Below are 17,628 nucleotides of genomic sequence, written 5' to 3'. Positions count from 1 at the left end.
AGTTAGAAATGAAAGACCAAGAGGGAGCTATAGACCTAGCAATCCGATGGGCATTTTCCAATTGGACATGAGTTTCAAGAAGGGCACAAAGAGAAACCTTAGCATTTTGTATAGTGTTCCTGACATCTGCTTGTTTTTCAAGGGAATTTAAGCCCCTGACATTCCAAATAAAGAAATCAGACATGATAAACAATGGGGGAGGGGGCATCATATTCGCTACTGGGGAGGGGGAGAGGTTGCTCACACAGGGGGGAGTTGAGCGGCGAAGGGGTTTCAAAGATATCAGGGTCAATGGAGGAGTTGGAAGAAGGGGACAAAGGCTTATGGAAAGTGGCGTGGCTTAATTGGTTTTTTAAGTTCTTTCTTTTGATGTAAGCCAGTCCATATTTGTAAAACTTAGTCTGCATTGAATAAGATTGAATATTGTTTGCGGAAAAATAGGTCGTGGTTTTCTTTGGGAGGGCCACGGCTGATATGAGAGTTTTGATTCAATTTACAGTAGCCTTCTTCAACAAATCTGCACGCCTTCTCCTTCTCCAGTAGTAAAACAAGTACCAACACCCACAGCCCCTTCCGCCACCTCCAGCCCCATTGCAGTCCCTCCCTCCCCTTTTCTCTCATGCTCACCTAGGAAACTCCACCACGCTTCATTACAGCCCCTATTCCCCTCTCCTGAGCCCCCAACAGCCCCAGCCCCTTCCCCCACCTCCCCTCCCCTTTTCTCTCATGCTCACCTAGGAAACTCCACCACGCTTCATTACAGCCTCTATTCCCCTCTCCTGAGCCCCCAACATCACCCTAGAACAAATCTGCAAGGCTTCTCCATCTCTTGTAGTAAAACAAGTAAGTACCAACACCCCCAGCCCCTTCCCCCACCTCCAGCCACATCGCCGTTTCTCTCTTCTGCACCTTGGAAACCCCACCCCACCCCCCTCCATCCCAGCCCCTTATTCCCCTCTCCTCAACCCCAAACAGCACCCTAGAACCACTCCACTACCCCCTGCAGCATTTCCCAACCCCTCCCCCAGTTCTCCCCTACCCAGCGGCTCACCTATCCCTTTCTCTCTATCACACTCTCCCACCCCCTTTACTGGCTTGTGTCAGATCTGAAAACAGAAAAAAAAAAAAAAAAAAAAAAAAAAAAAAAGAAAAGAAAAAAAAAAAAAGAAAGAAAGAAAAGAACAAACAAAAGAAAGGAAGAAGAGAAGATTTAAAAAGATTGCCCAAGATCAATCCAAGAACCCACCAATTTTTATCCAAACCTTTTCCAATATTCCTAGACTCTTACCTAAACCTTACCAAAAACAAATCAAATTATCCCTTCTCTTCTCCTACGAACCCGAGGATCAATTTTATCCCCCTAGATCATCCCATAGGACTTTGGTAAAACCCTAACTTTTCCCATTCAACCCAAGAGATACAAATTTTATCTCCTTGGCCTTCCCTACAATTCACATCTATATCAGACCAACCCATATAATTCCTAACTTGTCTCAAGGATCCTCCCACAACTTCTTTAGAGGTCCACAAACATCCCATAATATTTTAGGCTTATTTGCTGGAAGAATTTGGGTGAACCCTCAATTTTAGGGAAACCATCCTAGGAACCCAACCCTAAAAACGGGTTTGCATCACTTGCACAATCACACTAATTCCTAACAAAAAAATGTACCAAATCTTCAAGAGCACAGGTAGAAACTACAAAACTAATAGTCTTAGGATTTGTAGATTTCTTAGATAGATGCAATAAATAGAAAGTCCGAAGCAATATACTAGGATTTCAATTAAATTACTTGTCATGGCAGCTAAAAGTTCCTATATAATATCCGCAGGATACACTAAGCAAGAAAATCAGTACTATGGCTACAAGGAGTACCATAGGTGATGAATAAGAAATGAGATCAACCATCCATCAGTAGCTAGTTATTTTGCATTGATTACGTGATACCTAGCAGACAAGGTGTTCTTGATTAGGTGTGTCTTGTCACCTTGACATGGAAACCACATGGGAATATGGCAAATATGATCCATTAGATGGTCCACCCCAAGGGCAACCTGGTAGAATGTCACCTACATGTATTCACCAATTTGAAGAGAGTTCAAATATCAATAAAGCACGAAGTAGCAAAATGAGTGGATGTTAATATTTGACCCCTCATTAAACCCAAACAAATTGTAACTCTTGTAGAATGAAATATAAAGTTCCTTTTTCCCAAAAAATGAATTCACGATTTCTTACTTAGTTAATAAATCAGGTAATAGATACGCCTTTGTAACCGTAAGTCCATATATTCTTTTGAAGTTTGGTATCAGTCCATAGATGCTTTACTCCCAAGAGCGAAACACAACCAATCACCAAGGCCATACCTGTGCAACACAGTTCTACCATGCCTGAGATAGCATATTTTTTGCTAGCAACAAAGAGTTCTTTTATTTTCTGTTGAGTAGATATGAATGGAAAAAAATTGACACTTCTGCATGTCTAAAAATTTACCTCATCTTGATCATCACTGTTACACAGCTGCCAAATTGATTCTGCCTAATGCATACACAACTTCTTCAGTAGAAATCCAAACTATATGCCAAAGTCCTGCAGTAACTCCTTGTATCCACCTGAGGGAGATAACATTCAGGTTGGACTAAATTCATCATTTGTACTTCCATGCCCACACCGGACAAATAGACAAAATTAAAAAGCGAATACAACTTCTCCAACAGGTGGAAAAATGCCATAACAGAAAAGTCAAAAAATAAATTCCCCTTTTCAGTAAACCCAATCTTGAAAAATATACTGGGCATTTTCTCCATATCTTTCTACAGTTCCTGCATGCTTGTGCTAAGGTAGCCAATAACCAGCAGATAAGTCCAAATTTTACGGTTGGGAATAAACATAAAGAGAGCAGCTGAAGTAGCAAAGCATTGCAAATAATAGAAAATAATTTGACTAATGAGAAACTTCTACCACATCAGTCACCGACTTATAGGAGTTCAATAAACTGGATAGACAATATCAAGATAAAAAGTTAACTGTCAAGAAAGAAAGAGAGAAAGAACTTGTAAAATAATCCTCGGTTAAAATAAATTTTAAAGTAATTTGGATTTAATGTCCATACTAAACAAAGAAAGGTGTACCTTTAGGAAACTCAAGCACGCCATATGCCTAACTTATGGGGAGAAAATTTTGTAGAATTTCAGAACTCTGGTTCACGCAGTTTGAAAGCACTGAGTACCTTTTTGCCTTTCCTTTATGGAATTCAATGCTATAAAACAAAACTTTATGAGAGTTCTTTCTTCTGAGGCCTTCTTTTCTGCACATTTTGAATGTCTAACGCATATTCATATTGAAATACAATAGAAAGAAAGTAAAGCAGGATTGAGAAAAACTGAAAGAAGATGAACCAAAATCTCAAAAATGTAATTTTAACCTTTTAAGTTATTTATGCTGAAGCCCACAATAATATGCAGCCCGATTCAATTGAGTTGCATTTGCCAACTTACACGGATTTCTTGGTTGTATCAGCAATAGGGCACATGAATCCTCCCTCAGCCCACCTCAGTCTCAAACTCTCAAGGCTCTACTGAAAGGCTGCCATATTTTTCCAGGTTTGCCTACAATTATTTCTTTCCTCCGGCATCAATCAATACAAACCTAAGAATTTTTTTTTTCCAAAATCTGTAATGATAGCCTCCTTGTTTATCATTTGCTATTACTATGAAGCCCTGAAGTTATTTCAGGCTTAACCATCTCAGCAAAGAATTCACCACTACAGGAAGTCACTATAAGACTGACCAAACCCAGAATCATAATGCCAAATTATCTTTCTTCAAGATAGATGATATAAGTTCATTAAAATTCCCGCATATCATAAACACTTCAGAGAAGGCATTTCACTCACTACAAGGAGCAATTGGAAAATAACCTCACCAGCCTATAAAGTCCCCAACCAAACCCTCCAGCATATGTTGATGCGTCAATAACAAAAAGTAACTATAACTGAATGGATAAATAACTAGCTTCATCGTGACAGTCTAAGAACAGAAAAATATTTCACTAAAGAGATAAACTGCCAAATGCCAATAACATGATATGATATTATTCAAAAATCAAAACGAAGTAGTCTTACATTCAATTTTCACACCATTCAGTTCCATTTCTTGAGAAGTTTTCCTAAGCGTAACATTAAATATAGTAGCTAATCTTGTAGTTTCAAAAATCAACTGCATCAAGAACAGGTTAATAAGTTTTATTATCTTCATTCTATTTACTAAGAACAGGTGCAGTAGAGTAATATCGATTAGCACATAAATAAATCCATCGACTTATGATCCCTCCATGTGATTGGATCTCTAGTCCTTTCTCTTTTCTAATGGCCATATGTTGCTCCTGAAATGTAAGAAAAAAAAGTTCATATTTAGGATAATTAAGGAAGCAAAGGAATAGTCGTGGGAAAACTGTAAGAAATCTGGATCATGAGTGGAGTAATGAAGTTACCCTGAGTTCTTGAAGTGCTCTTGGATGGTCATGGAGATACTTGATAGCCATCATTGATGGAGTGGAGAAAGTCGATTGCAATTATTTGTTCAACTATCTCCTCATCATAGAGTTTGTTCTTGGGGTTATGGTCTCCAGTTTTAATTTGGAAACAAGCATGTTTTCATAGCGTAGTTAATTCAAATTAAACCACAACCAAAACAGATTCTATTTAAATTATTATTCTCTTTGTAATAGGGACCAAATGATATAAAGCTCTATTTTTTGGATGAATGAACTATCATTACCAATAACCCCATAGGGTAAAAGAGGAGGAAAAAAAGTGGAGGAAGAAAGAGGGGGCAGCCCTTAGCTTCTAGGCTGAAAACAGGAGGCTATGTTCCAGGTAACAACAATAAGCCTTTCCATGGGATGTCTAAACAGGTGGATAGGGACAACTAGAGCTCCATGAGACAAGTATATGGCTTTCCAAATTGAGTCCATGGACCTAGAATTTGAGGTTCATCTCTTAAGATTTTTTCCCACAATAATGCATCCAAGAGCCAACTTACTAACAAGATCACCATTACAGAGTCTAAGAAAAGATATCAAGATCCAAAACCAGTCCTAAGGAAATCCATAAGAGCATCAGGAGTGGGGCCAAACATAGGCAAGGGATTCTCTCCAAAGGGAGAAGAAGGGGTAGGTGAAGAATAGATGGGTCTATATCCTCCATACCATCCTAGCAAGGAGGCAGTAAAAAGAATGGTAAAACATAAAGTAGATGCTTTTCCAAATTAAGACCAAGGACTTAAATCATTTATTAATTCCAGAAGTAAACAGTTAGAAAGTGAATCAAGAAGTCGGTACAAAATAAGTAGAACTAGAATAAAGGAAGGAAGAGTATTATTATATCTTCAAATAGAAAGTACCTCTTTAATTTTGTCTTGGATATCAATAATTTTTTCACCCCAGTTGCTTAGGTGGCATCTCATAAGCTCATCACTTTTTAGCAAAGATGTCTTTGATCATGATGGGTCTGATGAAGCTAAATGTTGCTCCTTTGATTTTCTTGTAAGTAGACCCAGCCACAACTCACAATTGAAATGTTGCATTTTCCTAAGATAACCAACATTGATTGTGGGTATCAAGGAACAAACCCTTGGCTCTAGGAGGCATAAAGAACCGTGGACCAAACTCAAAATCTGTATTCTATGGGAACATTACGTGTATGTAGACGCTAACATTGAGTCTAGAGCAAAGTTAAATTTTAAATCCATCTCAAAATTCATCTATATTTTGAATCTAAGCAATAAAATTTGTATAATCTGGGGGAAAAAACAAGGAAATAATGCAGGCAAAGAACACTAATCCACAAAAGGAGATTCCCAAATTCAGAACTTTGCCTGGTTAAATAAAGAGTATTAAAAGTAGTAGTTTACCTGCAGCACTATTCGGCCCAACAGGATGGAGAGAGTTGGCAAGAGCCGACTTAGCAACATTGGGAATTCTAACCAGCATCATGGTTATCATATGCCTAGGCTGACCAAACCTGTTCAATTCTCTTACTTGAGCTTGTATAAAATTTAGAAAACCTTAAAATCCTGTGATTCATGTGAATAAAATCCTGATTGATTAGTACGTTTACTAGAGACGAATTAGAGTTAACAAAGTATGAAATCAGAAACATGCTTCATTGTTTTAGCCTGAGAAAGGTGTCTATAAATGATGATAGGAAGGAAGAAAAGTAAGGAAACAAAGAAAATCAAACTCATTCTTTCTCATATATGAGCCAAGCTTTTTCTTTCAATTTTTGAACAGGAATAGGAAGGGGGTGGGAGTTTGCAAGATATCACTAAGGCAGACGCCATAATACAATAACATAAGAAATATTCAAAACCACTACATGTGAAAATTAAGGTATAATTATTTTAATTTAATTGAATAATGAGGAAGACAAAACAGACCAGTAGCTCATGCAACAATCCAATTGTTAGGCAGCAAGAACATGTCAAATCTGAGAAAAAAGCCTAGGGTGGGCCAATTACTAAAGGGTTTTTCTTGGTTAATTGGGGTGAAGCAGTAGCAGAAGAGAAGGCATCCTTTGTAGCATTCAAAAACCAATTACATCAAAACCCATCCAAATTCCTAATGGAACAAAAAGGCAAATGATACAACAGATGAGTGTAACAATGATCCAAACAAGTACACCGACAAAATTTCAAGCAAACCACAATTCTTCAATTTCTATGACAACTTTAAAGCATGACATCATTGTATATGTGTTTCATGATCCCAAACCTGACTCAAAGCTGAAAAAAACTTTACAAACTGAGGTAAACCTACTCAGATATTGCAGAACAATAACTTGTCTTGCCTTGCCAATATCATCGTATTTTGATGCTACATGTGATCCAAATGATGAGACAATTCCAACCAAAAGGGAGAGAAGAAAAGAATTGTAGTTTGAAGGACGAGAACAAAGAAGAGGAAACAGGAAAATTATCACATGAGGCACATGCAATAACTTAAAACGGCTATAAAAACCTATAAACTTTGAAACCAAAACTAAAAACTTATATGATATTGAATAAATGCAAAGAAACATCAAACTGAAGGTACATTCCACATCGGAACCATTTACAAAACAAAAAGCCATGAAACACAAAAATTAGAAGTAAAAGTAACTCATTCTTAAGTCATAAGCCAGAATACATAAAATCAGATTCTGTTTTTCATTTTCAATTCCTTCATCTGACCCTCCGGTGTATTCATCATTGCATCCTTTTCCTTTTCAATCTGCCCATCCCATTTGACTTCGGGATGTGACTCATCAATCTGGATAGGCATATCCACTTTGGTGGGAATACATTCACTGACCATGGTAGAAGAATGAATGTTCCCAATTCCATATGTTCTTAAAGAAGTAGTGGAATTAATACTACAAACAGTAAAAGTCCAAATAACACAGCTTTAGAAAGACAACCATAATTAATTTGTAAGTAAACAAAAAAAAAAAAAAAAAGGAACATCCCTCAAAATTTAGAAGAAAACCCTTTGTTGAACTCTAAGGCATTACACCTCTACCTATCCTCCCTTTCCTTGCAGGATAGTCAGGATTCCAAACACAAACACCAACAGGAAATAAAGTCACTGGATCAACACAAGCTGTAAGATCATTTTTCCAATTACAAATCTTATTCCCCACCTAAGTCTAATTAAAAATGCAGAAACAAGGATGACTTTTTATGTCCTTAAGATGACTGCCTTAGTTAGACTCACTAACCATGCACCAGTCAATCCGGTCAACCAAAGCTTTGGACATAAATATGAAATCACTAAACTTCATAAATTAAAAAATTGGGCCCTATATAGACAAACAAATAACATGTCGCAATGCAAAATATAGCATACCCAATAAGGATTGAAATAAACAAGATTGAAGAATCACATATGATTCAAGTTTAACAATACTATAGAAAGAACCCTCATTTAACCTTAGGTAACATACCGCAAATGGTTCATAACCATGTCCGAGATGAGAGTATATGCACCCACTTGACGAAACCACTTTGAGAAGTAAACTCATCCAAGGAACTGTTTTAGCCAAATAAACACACTTGGGAACTAAGGAAACCAAAAGGAAAAGAGTAAAACTAATAAGAAATCAGATTTGTCCTTAATAAATCTTGGTTCCATCCCACTGATTTTGTTAGGGACAGAGGAAAAAACTAAGTAGAAGTTAACAATTTATGTAAGAAGTTGAAAAGGCTTTTAATCAACCCAATCAGCTGGAGGAAGAAACACCTGTGCTATTATGGTAGTGGAAGATTTGTCTCCGTATTGAGTGGGAGAAACTAGATTCACATAGGTTTAACAGTAAATCCAAAGTACTTCCAATGCTTTACGGTTGTGTACAGCGAATATCAAAATCTGTACTAGGAATAATTTGCCCATGCCAAATAGTTAGATGACACACCTGCAATTACAGCACTATGGCAAACTCCAAAAGAAATTTCTGAACTTGGGGCATCCAAAAGTCTTGATAAAGTCTATGCACCCAAAAAAAAAAAAAAAAGAGAGAGAGAGAAGGAAAAAAAGAATGAAGAACGGTCCTAGAGGTAATTTCAAGAGCCTATGCTAGAAGAAAGGAACCCAAGAAAAAATCTCTTGTAACTTCAGTAGGAATAGTAGAACAGTCAGCCCCTGGCTGAAACCTGTTGGGGACCCCAAGGCCCACCAAGGTGGCACAGCTAAGGCGGGCATAATCCAAAAAAGGGGCATTTTGGTCAATTTTTAGCCCTAATTAGCTACTGAATTTTAACTTCAGAAATTTAGTTTTAATTGTCAGAGTCCTGTTTTGTTTTAAAGTCTTAGTTTGAATTAGTGGTTGGTTTTTGAGTCCTAAGGAGTCTTTATGTACGACTCTATAGTAAATTAAGTCCTCATATCAAGAAAAGTAATTTAGAGATTGATATTTAGTTGTAGAAGGTGTCCTAACTTATAAAGGAAACCCTAGCTAAGTGGGTTTTTAAGTTTTAGTTGAATCCAAATGGGGTATCCCAATTGGTTTTTTAAGTTGTTTCTTTTGATGTAAGGCTATTTAAGTAAGCCAATCTATCTTTGTAAAACTTTGTTTGCATTGAATAAGATTGTATATTGTTTGCCGAAAAATAGGTCTTGGTTCTCTTTGGGAGGGCCACAGCTGATATGAGAGTTTTGGTTCAAGTTACAGTAGCCTTCTTCTATAAATCTGCACGCCTTCTTCTTCTCCAGTAGTAAAACAAGTCCCAACACCCACAGCCGCTTCCCCCACCCCTCCAGCCCCATTGCAGTCCCTCCTCTCCCCTTTTCTCTCATGCTCGCCTAGGAAACTCCACCACCCTTCATTAAAGCCCCTATTCCCCTCTCTCCTGAACCCCCAACATCACCCTAGAATAAATCTGCAAGCCATCTCCTTCTCTTGTAGTAAAACAAGTAAGTACCAACACCCCCAGCCCCTTCCCCCACCTCAAGCCCCATCGCAGTTTCCTCTCTTGTGAACCTTGGAAACCCCACCCCCTCCATCTCAGCCCCTTATTCCCCTCTCCCCAACCCCCTACAGCACCCTAGAACCCCTCCCCTACCCCCTGCAGCAGTTCCCAGCCCCTTCCCCACTTCTACCCTACCCAGCAGCTCACCTATCCCTTTCACTCTATCACACTTCCCACCCTCTTTACTGGGTTGTGGCAGATCCAAAAACAGAAAAGAAAAATAAAAAACAAAGAAAAGAACAAAGAAAAGAAAGGAAGAAGTGAAGTTTTAAAAAGAATGCCCAAGATCCATCCAAGAAAATCAGTACTATGGCTACAAGGAGTACCATAGGTTATGAATAAGAAATGAGACCAACCATCCATCAGTAGCTAGGTATTTTGCAATGATTAGGTAATACCTAGCAGACAAGGTGTTCATGATTAGGTATGTCTTGTCGCCTTTACATGGAAACCACATGGTAATATGGCAAATATGATCCATTAGATGGTCCACTCAATGGGCAACCTGGTAGAATACTAGAATGTCACCTACATGTATATACCAATTTGAAGAGAGTTCAAATATCAATAAAGCACGAAGTAGCAAAATGAGTGGATGTTAATATTTGACCCCTCATTAAACCCGAACAAATTGTAACTCTTGGAGAACGAAATATAAAGTTCCTTTTTCCCAAAAAATGAATTCACGATTTCTTATTTAGTTAATAAATCAGGTAATAGATATGCCTTTGTAACCATAAGTCCATATATTCTTTTGAAGTTTGGTATCAGTACATTGCGAAAATATGATTGTTATATCAACTTTTACATACAACAGGAAAAATTATTTGGTTATGCAAGATGCTTTACTCCCATGAGCAAAAACACAACCAATCACCAAGGCCTTACTTGTGCAACACAGTTCTGCCATGCCTGAGATAGCATATTCTTTTAGCTAGCAACAAAGAGTTCTTTTATTTTCTGTTGAGTTGATATGAATGGAAAAAAAATTGACATTTCTGCATGTCTAAGAATTTACCTCAGCATGATCAGCACAGTTACACAGCTGCCCAAATTGATTCCGCAAAATGCATACACAACTTCTTCAGTATAAATCCAAACTATATGTCAAAGTCCTGCAGAAACTCCATGTATCCACCTGAGGGAGATAACATACAGGTTGGATTCAATTCATCATTTGTACTTCAATGCCCACACTGGACAAAAAGACAGAATTAAAAAGCGAATACATCTTCACCAACAGGTGGAAAAAGGCCATAACAGAAAAGTCAAAAAATAAATTCCCCTTTTCAGTAAACCTAATCTTGAAAAATCTACTGGGCTTTTTCTCTGTATCTTTCTACAGTTCCTGCATGTTTGTGCTAAGGTAGCCAATAACCAGCAGATAAGTCCAAATTTTTCGGTTGGGAATAAACATATAGAGAGCAGCTGAAGTAGAAAAGCATTGCAAATAATAGAAAATAATCCTAGTACTGAGAAACTTCTACCTCATCAGTCACCGACTTATAGGAGTTCAATAAACTGGAAAGACAATATCAAGATATAAAGTTAAAGGTCAAGAAAGAAAGAAAGAAAGAAAGAAAGAACTTGTAAAATAATCCTAGGTTAAACAAATTTTAAAGTAATTTGGATTTAGTGTCCATACTAAACAAGGAAAGGTGTACCTTTAGGAAACTCAAGCACACCATATGCCTAACTTATGGGGAGAAAATTTTGTAGAACTTCAGAACTCTGGTTCATGCAGTTTGAAAGTACTGAATACCTTTTTGCCTTTCCTTTATTGAATTCAATGCTATAAAACAAAACATTATGAGAGTGCTTTCTTCTGAGGCCTTCTTTTCTGCACATTTTTAATGTCTAACACATATTCATATTGAAATACAATAGAAAGAAAGTAAAGAAGGATGGAGAAGAACTGAAAGAAGATGAACCAGAATCTCAAAAATGTAATTTTAACCATTTAAGTTATTTATGCTGAAGCCTAACACAATAATATGCAGCCCGATTCATTTGAGTTGCATTTGCCAACTTACACAGATTTCCTGGTTGTATCAGCAACAGGGCACATGAATCCTCCCTCAGCCCACCTCAGTCTCAGACTCTCAAGGCTCTACTGAAAGGCTGCCATATTTTGCCAGGTTTGTCCACAATGATTTCTTTCCTCCGGCATCAATCGATACAAACCTAAGAATTTTTTTTTCCAAAATCTGTAATGATAGCTTCCTTGTTTTTTATTTTCTATCACTATGAAGCCCTGAAGTTATTTCAGGCTTAACCATTTCAGCAAAGGATACACCACTACAGGAAGTCACTATAAGACTGACCAAACCCAGAATCATAAATACCTAACTATCTTTCTTCAAGATAGATGATATAAGCTCACTATAATTCCTACATATCATAAACTCTTCAGAAAAGGCATTCAACTCACTACAAGGAGCAATTGACAAATAACCTCACCAGCCTATAAAGTCCCCAACCAAAAGCCTCCAGCATATGTTGATGCGTCAATAACAAAAAGTAACTATAACTGAATGACAAAATAACTAGCTTCATGGTTAAGATGGAAATGAAAGAGGTTGGAGGATTTACTAGAAATCATTGAAAAGGAAAAATAACACTAAATACGTCTCCACTAAATCTCATTAGATTCTGACATGCAGGTTTTGTACTTACCTGATGGATGACTTGATCATATTGATTGCTGTGCTTAGCAACAAAGTTGAGGGGGGGGGGATGATAGCCTGATCATCTCTTTCCTGTCTTGTTTCAATCTGATAGGGAAGTTTATATACTCTTTTGAAGCCTGGTGTCAATACTTTGCAAAAATATGATTGCTATATCAAATTCCACACATTATAGGAAGAAATATTTAGTTCTGCCTATTGATGCATACCTCTCATGAGCAAAACACAACCAATCACCACGGCCTTACTTTTTACTTTTTCCATGCCGAAGTAACATATTCTTTCAGCTTGCAAAAAACAGTCCTTTTACTTTCTCTTGGGTCGATACGATTGGAAAAAAAATTGATATTTCTGCATGTCTAAGAATTTACCTCAGCTTGATCAACACCAGTACCCAACTGCCCAAATTGATCCTGCCAAATGCATACACATCTCCTTAAGCAGAAATCTAAACTGTATGCCAAAGTCCTGCAGCAACTCCTTGTATCGATGCCCGAGAGAGCTGACTCACAGGCTGGACTCAACTCAAACTGGAGAAAAAGACACAATTAAAAAGTAAAATACATCTTCACCAACAGGGGGGAAATACATTTTACTGGGCTTTTTCTCCATATGTTTCAACAGGTCCTACATGTTTTTTGCTAAAGTTAGTCAAGGAACAAACATATACAGACCGGTTGTAGTAGCATCGTTTGTTGCAAATAATAGAGACTAATGCTAGTAACAAGAAACTTTTGCCACATCAGCCACTGATTTATGGAAGTTCAATCATCTGAAAGATCAAGATATAAAGTTCTGTCAAGAAAGAAAGAAAGAACTTGTAAAATAATCCTAGATTAAACAAATTTTAAAGTAATTTGGATGTAATGTCCATACTAAACAAAGAAAGGTGTCTATAAATGACGATAGGAAGGAAGGAAAAATAAGGAAAGAAAGAAAATCAGATTCATTCTTTCTCAAATATAAACCAGCTTTTTCATTCTATTTTTGAACAGGAATAGGAAGGGGGTGGGGGGTTGCAAGATATCACTAACGCAGACACCAGAATAGAATAACATAAGAAATATTCAAAACCACTACATGTGAAAATTAAGGTATAATTATTTTGATTTAAATGAATAAATGAGGAAGAGAAAAACAGACCAGTAGCTTATGCAACAATCCAATCGTTAGGTAGCAAGAACATGACAAATCTGAGAAAAAAGTCTAGGGTGGGCCAATTACTAAAGGCAATTTCTTGGTAAATTGGGGTGAAGCAGTAGCAAAAGAGAAGTCATCCTTTGTAGCATTCGAAAAAAAATTACATCAAAACCCATCCAAATTCCTAATGGAACAAAAAGGCAAATGACACAACAGATGAGTGTAACAATGATCCAAACAAGTACACCAACAAAATTTCAAGCAAACCACAATTCTTCAATTTCTACGACAACTTTAAAACATAACATCATTGTATACGTGTTTCATGATCCCAAACCTGACTCAAAGCTGAAAAATATCTTTACAAACTGAGGTAAACCTAAACAGATATTTCACAACAATAACTTGTCTTACCTTGCCAATATCATCATATTCTGATTCTCATCGGAATATAGACTCAAAACCACATATCAAACCATTAGATCTAACATCAGAAAAAGGAATGTAATGAATAAGGGCTCCAGCAAAACATAACCATAAGTTAGTAAGAAGAACCATCGTATAAATCATTAACTCATTCAGTGCAACATATATCCACTCAAAATCATGTCCTAGGACAAGCAGCCATCATGAAGAGGAATAAGAAGCAAGCTCAATATACGCACTCTATATCACTAACAAATTGTAGTCCAAGTGTTCAACTACAAAATCCATTAAAAATTGGTCGAAAAAATATAAGTTTAATGTCTTCAAGACCTCAACTAGTCTCTGTACCATGCACTCAATCGTCTAACATGCATTTGTTTCTTTGCACATAATTGTATAACCACTATGTATCATAGATCGCACAATTAGTCCTCCTATCCAACAAAGAGATGATATAATGCGATGCGAAAAAGAACTGAACTTATGTAAGAACTCACAACCAGCCATAAGCAAAAAGTATGTTTTAAATACTAACACTTTAAAGCCCATAATAAGAATCAATTATAAATATTTTGTTAGCAAAAACAAGACTCTTACAAAGTAGGGAAGAAAGGGAGTAGAACTAAAGAGATAAGATAGGGTCTTCTAATTTTTAATGTTATAAACTAGCTTCTCTTGTAAGGGAGACCAATGAATTCCTGTAGAAACAGCAATGGAAATAAAATAGGAAGAAAACAATACTAAGAGATCAAAAGAATTACTTAAAATTAAGTACTAGATAAATATGGAGGAAGAGAAATCAAACCAGTGTCTTGTGCCACAATCTCATTCTACAAAACCATTTCAACCCAACCGACAGAACACCAGCATCAATGCTTCCAACGGACGATGTAGCAATAGTCCCATCAAAACATCAAGGAGACCCTTTTTTTAAACTTAAGAAGAAGATTGACGCATGGGAATGTCGTGTCCAATGAAGTAAAACATATCCTTGCAACAAAACCAATAATGGTATTCAAGGATCCAAGATATAACCCTAAGTTTAAGCAAAAAGATAGTTCTACACCAGCATTAATATCACAATATAAGGCAAAAATCTTTCCAGCTAAAATTAATACCGTTCGTAGTCATTAATCAATTTCCAAACATAGGATCCCTACACACATCAAAATTACCAATGTGAGCATCGTATACTGAACAATTAGGTCTTAAAATCTCACGAAGTATGTTGTCTCACACACATCAGACCTTCAATGACTAATAAGGCCATCACCCAGCCTATAATTGTCAACTATAACATCAATAGGATTGAACCATCAGAAGTGAAGTCCACAGAGAAATCATAGCAGCAGATAGAAATCGAAACCTGATTCACCAAACTGTTCAAATAGAAATGACATGTAATTCAAACAGTTCTTCAAGAAGTGAGAAGCTACATATGATCCAAATGATGAGACAATTCCAACCAAAAGGGAGAGAAGAAAAGAATTGTAGTGTGAAGGACGAGAACAAAGAAGAGGAAACAGGAAAAGTATCACATGAGGCACATGCAATAACTTAAAACGGCTATAAAAACCTATAAATTTTGAAACCAAAACTAAAAACTAAAATGATATTGAATAAATGTAAACAAACATCAAACTGAAGGTACATTCCAGAACCATTTACAAAACAAAAAGTCGTGAAACTCAAAAAGTGGAAGTGAAAGAGTAAAAGTAACTCATTCTTCAGTCATATGCCAGAATACATAAAATCAGATTCTGTTTTTCATTTTCAATTCCTTATCTGACCCTCCGGTGTATTCATCATTGCATCCTCTTCCTTTTCAATCTGCCCATCCCATTTGACTTTGGGATGTCCAGTGTGCTCATCAATCTGGATAGGCATATCCACTTGGGTGGGAATACCTTCACTGACCATGGTAGAAGAATGAATGTTCCCAATTCCATATGTTCTTGAAGAAGTAGTGTATTTAATACTACAAACAGTAAAACTCCAAATAACATAGCTTTAAAAAGACAACAATAATTAATTTGTAGGTAAACAAAAAAGGGAACATCCTTTCAAAATTTAAAAGAAAACCCTTTGTTGAACTCTAAGGCATTACACCTTGCAGGATAGTCAGGATTCCAAACACAAACACCAACAGGAAATAGAGTCACTGGATCAACACAAGCTTTAAGATCATTTTTCCAATTACAAATCATATTCCCCACCTAAGTCTAATTAAAAATGTAGAAACAAGGATGGCTTTTTATGTGCTCAAGAAGACTGCCTTAGTTAGACTCACTAACCATGCACCAGTCAATCCGGTCAACCAAAACTTTGCACATAAATATGAAATCACTAAACTTCATAAAATTAACAAATTGGGCCCCATACAGACAAACAAATAACATATCACAATGCAAAATATCGCATAGCCAATCAGGATTGAAATAAACAAGATTGAAGAATCACATATGATTCAAGTTTAACAATACTAGAGAAAGAACCCTCATTTAACCTTAGCTAACTTGCCGCAAAATGTTCATAACCATGTCCGAGATGGGAGTATATCCAACCACTTGACGAAACCACTTTAAGAAGGTAAACTCATCCAAGGAACTGTTTTAGCCAAATAAACACACTTGGGAACTATGGAAACCAAAAGGAAAAGAGTAAAACTGTTAAGAAATCAGATTAGTCCATAATAAATTTTGGTTCCATCCCACTGATTTTGTTAGGGACAGAGGCAAAAACTAAGTAGAAGTAAACAATTTGTGTAAGAAGTTGTAAAGGCTATAATCAACCCAATCAGCTGGAGCAAGAAACACCTGTGCTAATTTTTATGTTAGTAGAAGATTTGTGAGTGGGAGAAACTAGATTCACATAGGTTTAACTGTAAATCCAAAGTACTTCCAGTGCTTTACAGTAGTGTACAGCGAATATCAAAATACTAGGAATAATTTGCCCATGCCAAATAGTTAGATGACACACCTGCAATTACAGCACTATGGCAAGCTCCATAAGGAGTTTCTGAACTTGGGGCATCCAAAAGTCTTAATAAAGTCTATGCACCCCCCCCCCCAAAAAAAAAAAAAAAAAAAGAAGAAGAAGAAAGAACGGTCCTAGAGGTAATTTCAAGAGCCTATGCTAGAAGAAAAGGAACCCAAGAAAAGACCTCTTGTAACCTTAGTAGGAAGAGTAGAACAGTCAGCCCCTGGCTGAAACCCTTTGTGGAACCCAATGCCCATCAAGGTGGCACAGCTAAGGCTGGCCAAATCCCAAAAAGGGGCATTTGGGTCAATTTTTAGCCCTAATTAGCTACTGAATTTTAACTTCAGAAATTCAGTTTTAATTTTCAGAGTCCTGTTTTGTTTTAAAGTGTTAGTTTGAACTAGTGGTTGGTTTTTGAGTCCTAAGGAGTCTTTCTATACGACTCTTATAGTTAATTAATCATTTATATCAAGAAGTGTAATTTAGAGATTGAAATTTAGTTGTAGAAGGGTGTCCTAACTTATAAAGGAAACCCTAGGTAAGTTGGTTTTTAAGTCTTGGTTGAATCCAAATGAAGTATCCAAATTGGATTTTTAAGTTCTACCTTTTGATGTAAGGCTATAAAAGTAAGCCAGTCTGTCTTTGTAAAAGTAAGTTGCGTTGAATAAGATTGAATCTTGTTTGCAGAAAAATAGGTCTTGGTTCTCTTTGGGAGGGCCACGGCTGATTTGATAGTTTTGATTCAAGTTACAGTAGTCTTCTTTTACAAATCTGCACGCCTTCTCCTTCTCCAGTAGTAAAACAAGTACCAACACCCACAGCCCCTTCCCCAACCTCCAGCCCCATTGCAGTCCCTCTCCTCCCCTTTTCTCTCGTGCTCGCCTAAGAAACA

At 36.8% G+C, this 17,628-nt stretch overlaps 1 long non-coding RNA gene across 2 annotated transcripts; it reads right to left on the bottom strand.

Annotated features, from left to right (window-relative positions):
- Window positions 1-1,256: 1,256 nt before the first annotated feature.
- LOC149018350 (uncharacterized) lies at window positions 1,257-16,765 on the bottom strand. 2 transcript variants are annotated; one of them, XR_016172935.1, is made up of 3 exons: window positions 10,523-16,765; window positions 2,495-6,075; window positions 1,257-2,367 (listed from the first exon to the last, which is right to left on the bottom strand). It is a non-coding gene; the product is annotated as an uncharacterized LOC149018350 (long non-coding RNA). The 2 variants fall into 2 exon arrangements; XR_016172936.1 differs by having other exon boundaries at window positions 1,257-6,075; window positions 10,523-12,471; window positions 12,563-16,765.
- Window positions 16,766-17,628: the final 863 nt, after the last annotated feature.

This window comes from Hakea prostrata, chromosome 4 (assembly GCF_041222555.1).
Source record: "Hakea prostrata isolate BN-2017 chromosome 4, UWA_Hpros_2, whole genome shotgun sequence".
Classification (NCBI taxonomy): domain Eukaryota; kingdom Viridiplantae; phylum Streptophyta; class Magnoliopsida; order Proteales; family Proteaceae; genus Hakea; species Hakea prostrata.
The sequence above is the reverse complement of the archived record's forward strand: the minus strand, read 5'-3'. Positions and strand labels throughout refer to the sequence as shown.